Here is a 5,427-nt window from a genome sequence, read left to right as displayed (position 1 = left end):
ACAGGTCTGTCAGTCTGCTGACTGCACTCTTACAATCATAAGCTGCTGCTCTCAGTAGCTGTTGATTACGGAGGCAATTGCTAAGAACAAGTGAAACCAATAGTTTCTACTACTACTAGAAATAGTAGTGCCTTCCCTTGCTTCTGGTAATGCAGCTTGCATCTTAACTGTCCCTTTTCTGAAGCAGTTGTCTAGTAACACTGGCAGAAAGAAGAATATGATTTCTGCTTGAGCAGTTCACAGCACAGGCAGGTTATTAATTTGCTAACAACTAACTCTGCCTTTGTGGAATTGTACAGTCTTTGCTTCCTCAGCTGAACTATAGTTCTCTCTCCATTCCTTTATAGTCTAAGGAATTTGGAAACAGTGTTTGAGTGTAGAGTGGAAGAAATGCACAATTTGCTTTTTTTTTTTTCAGTTAAAGTATAAAAAATTCTCTTCTTACCTTGTGTGAAGACATTTTTAGCGCTTTTTAATGTATAGGCAAATATTCTGAAAGCTGTCACTCTTTGCTACATGCAAAATGTTCTGGTCATTCTCTAGATTCCTACTGAGCATATACAGATGCTGTACAATCCTTCTGGTTTGCAGGTTTGCTGGGAAAGCCCAGGAGCCAATAGTTACGGCATCTGAACTGCCTGCTTGTCTGGCTTAGGTCCAATGTTAAGACAGCTGAAGAAGTTTGCTTTGCTGTTTCCTTGTTCAGTACTAAGATTTCAGTTGTGAAGGCCATGTTAGCCTCTTCAGAATAGATGGGCTCTCCTTAAGGAGGAGGTGGCTATGAGGAACAAAAAATTTTGTTAGAAACTGACACTATGATTTTCTCAGTTTGTTCTCTACTACTGCATGGGTACTAGAGCTTCTGCTATTCAGCACAAAGCATGTCCTATTCACTGGCATAGCTGATGTTTCTTGTGCAATGTGGCTTGAACTTTGGTTATTCTTTTCGTTACTGTTATGTTAACCAATTTAAGAGCTTCAGTTTATTTGAAAGATGAGTTGATCATGATCCAGAAAGCCCAGTTATGTGAAGTGCTTTCTAATATTTAGTTTGTAGCAAATGTGGTCTTATGCAGAAAAAAAACAGGAAGTATTTTTCTTAAAATTTTTCACCCAAACAAGAGTTCCCCATCACCTTTCTTCTTAAGACCTGAGTGTACTTAAAGAGAGGACCTCAGACATAAATCTGTACCTCTTAAGCATATAGTTCTGCTCTGTAGTTTTGCCTGTCATTGGTGAAGTTTCACTGGTCCTACTGTCTCTGCTAGTACAACCCAAAAGGTGCTGAGAAATTTACTGGTTTTGAGCATTTTTGATATTTCTTTAGGAGTGAGCCATCAGTGGTGCTGTTCCTGAGTCCACCTGTGTGTTGTATAATCGCAGTGAGCTTCTGACACCTCTGGAAGTGTCCTCCATAGTTCCTTGTGCTGAACTAAGCTAAGCAGCCTGAAAATCCCTTTCCATGAATAGTTGGAGACTGTGCCTGCCCTTTTGCGAGGTGGATAGGATGAAAGGCACTGTTGTCCCTTGCATGATTTAAATCTTCCGAAAAGTGGCTAGTTTATTAAGTCAAATGAACACAGCAGTTGGGCCTAGGCACCACCCTGCGGGCCCAGGTGAATTAGCTAGCAAGTAGTTAAAGCTTCCTCGCTTCTTGTATATGTGAGCAGCAACTGGATTGGGGCAATAATCTACCTTAAAATTGTCCTCGTTGACATCCCCCTCTGCACAGACTAGATCTAAACAAGATAATAGCTGAAGCATTGATAGCTGTTAACACGCTTGCTGTAGCTCCTACCCGTGAAACTGCACCAGTGATATAGCAGTGGTGGGAAATTCTGGTTAACTGCGTGCAGATTAAGAATCCTATATGCAAGACCATCTCTTGGGTATTTACTGGCTTTGCTGATTCATTTCCCTTCAGCTGCTTTGCTTTTTGTTGCTGTAAGTTACCATAAACTTTTACCTGGGGTATACTGCATCCACTAGAACACTGATGAGGGGATAGGCCTAATTTTAACAGTAGAACTCTTCCATCCTCTTCTGACTAATATGCACTGTAGATTACAGTAATAGTAGCTGCTTTGGTCACTGCTTTAGGAGAACATGCAGCTAGTCGCTGTTCTCTCACCAGCCTTTAAGTGGCCTTTTAGTTAAGGGCACAAAGAGCAGCATGTCTTTTGGTGCAGTAGTATGTGCCCGCTTCAAAGACCGGTCTTGTAAGCCTGTTCTTTGGCATTTTTTTCACAGCATAAAACACGAGGACTACTGATCTAGGTGCAGTTCCATATGTTATGCAGATTCTTCTCAGCTTAAAGCATTGGGGTCTGTTCCTAAATCTTAGTCACAGGCCATGTTTAATGCTAATTCTGAGCAGATGTGTATCTTCAGCCTCCTGGGAAGATGGTGGAAGAACACACAGATGCGTAGCTACTGGGAAATATGGAAAGACTATGTAACTAGCAGGCAATAGATAATATTCATTCAGTGGCCACTCTTAAGTTCAGCAATGGAAAATGCATGTATGTAGAGGTGAATGGAGTTACTTTTGTACTGCAAGTAGAGATTTAGTGTGTGCTCTCACTTTGTCTCATGTTAGAAATTCTGTAGACCAGTGTTCAAAGGACAGTTGATATCATTTTCTTGATAAGCTGTTCAGTTCTCTAGGATTTGGATTATGTCCTGATCTTCCGAGCATTTCCCAAAATTAGTGTGTGTGGGGAAATCATCATAATCCCTGATCTCTATATTAATGGAGGGTGATGTTCTCTTAGTATCTCTTAAATTATTAATTTTTCACAGTTATTTTTCTTATACTCCTGCTGCCCATAGCCTGCAATGTGCAGAGTTACAGTAGTGAGTATTACTGACACACCTTTTGTGGGACAGGGGAATTGAAGGAGGAGAAATAACTATAAATACATCTTCCTCTACTTCTTTGGGTCCACTTTAAAAACTAAGTAGAATATAATGCAGGCTAATGAATTCTCCTTAGTGTGTTGATAGGCTGACAGGTTGGGTTTTGTTCGTTTCTTTTTTGAATAAAGTCAAGGTCTCAGTCAGAAATAAGCTGCATGCTTTTTTCCATTGCTGTAAATAGACATGCTGGCCAAATTCATCCTAGGTTTCGCACCACTGGAGAGTATAGATTTATATCAAGGTTGAACTTGGCTCAGAAGTCTACACTTACTAAAAGCTGTTATATACATTTATAGTTTACATTCCTATTTATACATACTGAATTAAAATCACTGATAGTCACTAAGTACACTTGAAAATGGTTTTGCTTTTAGAAACCACAATATGTGAAGCTTGTTTGTATTCAAAGGGTATGTTAATTACTTGCAATCTTTCTTTATGGCAACCTAATCTGCTCTCTAGGATTTGCAACCTGGTCTTTATTTTTACAGCAGTCTGTGCAATGTAGAAAAATATTGTTCAACCTTCTGTTCAGAGAGTTTCTAGATGTTGCGTGTTTTGTATTAGATGATGTAACTGACACTTTTTTAAAAAGTGGTTGGATGGTGAAGATAGGTTGCAGGTAAACATGTAATAAATGTGGTTGTACTAGTCTGTAAAGCACTATTAAGTGCTGAGGGTGGTATAGACTGAGTAAAAGAATTAGCAGCTACTTGCCTTTGTTCAGGCCCTGATGAGCAGTGTGGATTCTGCACCATGTGGAGCTCTCACTTTATCACACCTTGCTTGTGCTGTCTAACCAAAACATATGATTGTAGATTGAAGTGTTGTAATACTGTACCATTTTATGTTCCTGTAATAAAGTTAGCTGTAATACGTTTTAAACCTTCACACACACACACACAAACCATTAAAAAGTTGTATATTGTACAGTAAAAAAAAAAATATTATATTTGCAGTGCTGAGCCAGAGAGCATTACACACGCTAAGGAACTCCGGAGATTGCCCAAATCTTATGCACTGTCATGGTGAATTCATGTTTTGGATCTGTGCTGCTTTGATGGTGATGTGTTGGTTGATGAGGATGTGCACAAAAGGGTATCATCCTTTTAGAAGCTCTGCTGTACAAATTGTGTTGTGTATATGACGAGTAGATGGGATGCTATGATAATTTACAGGCTGTAGTGAATGTTTAGTAGGTTTAGGTTACATGAATCTAGAGCGAGTGTTCCATTTTCTCGTTAAAAAAGACATTGTGTTTGATTTTCTGCAGTGTTTATTTAAAAACCAGAAACAGTACAGTTTGGCTGCAAAATTTCTTTTTGTACAGGTGAAGTAGTAAATGCTTCTGACTTATAGCCAGTTAGATCAGACATAGGATGACAAAACAACTTGAATTCATTAGTCTCGAACGTTTCCATCGCCAGCAATGGACATTACAGCAGTAATTATCTAATTGCATGCAAAAGGATCAACTATTCTGACAAGTGTGGCACTCATTTAGATGCACAAAGAGAGTGGGGCCCTTCCCTGCCACCCATGTACAAAACTCCCATTAGCGTTTGAATTTCACACACAAACATCTGAGGGAACAAGAGAACCATTGTGCATACTTGGCAAATTTGAGATCTCTAGCAGAGCTGCTTTTCCAGCACTACCAGATCGTGTCTCAAGGAACTTGGTATAAATGCTTTAAGACGTGTCAGCGTTTCACTGTGAGCAAGGGAGGGCTTATCACTGAAGAGGCAGTACTTGTTCTCTGATGGGGTAAGCATCTAAGCTTACTATCACCACAGTGCGTATATGCTTTACACACTCTGAGCACGCTCGGGCTCCCATAGGACCAAAGTTGTGTGTTTACAAGGGTCTGAGAGATGAACAAGTGCTGAATCAAATTTTACCACTCAAAGTGCCTGCTAAACAGGAAATAGAAAAGATCACAAGAAATTAAAGCTATTATTCTTGTCTCATGAATGAATGTCTGCATAACTCCAAGCTGAGAACATTTTTATAGAGCAGAAAAGTCTCTTTTCAACAGATGTCTGTTAGACTGAGTTCTTTGATTCTGATTTGCACTGAATAGCACATCTATAACTTGAAATAGGAGCAACTGAGTAAAAGTAATGGACCCAAAATCCAGAGAAGCAGCAGTTAGTTTCCAAGTGCATTATAAAATGAGGAAGAAAGAAAACTATTTAATTTAACCAAGGCAATGGTACACCAGTGGACAGTCTGCTAATTTAGCAGCACACAGGAATGACCGTTATATTGTGACAGTAACTGGTGGTCATAGTCTACTGTTAACTTGCAGCATGTAATGTAGTGATGAAAGGATGAAAACCAGCATCTTACCTTTCAAGGTGTCCAGTTATCCTACTACTAAAGGGCATTTCTCCACTCTTAGAATTTCCAATAGGAGGAGAAGAAAACAGTTACCTTTGTTTGCAAAGACAAGGAGCTTATGCATTTGGTAAGAGTATATGCAACAAGGGACAATTTCTTTCCAAA

Source organism: Leptosomus discolor, chromosome 7 (genome assembly GCF_034619465.1).
Source record: "Leptosomus discolor isolate bLepDis1 chromosome 7, bLepDis1.hap2, whole genome shotgun sequence".
Classification (NCBI taxonomy): Eukaryota; Metazoa; Chordata; class Aves; order Leptosomiformes; family Leptosomidae; genus Leptosomus; species Leptosomus discolor.
The sequence above is the reverse complement of the archived record's forward strand: the minus strand, read 5'-3'. Positions refer to the sequence as shown.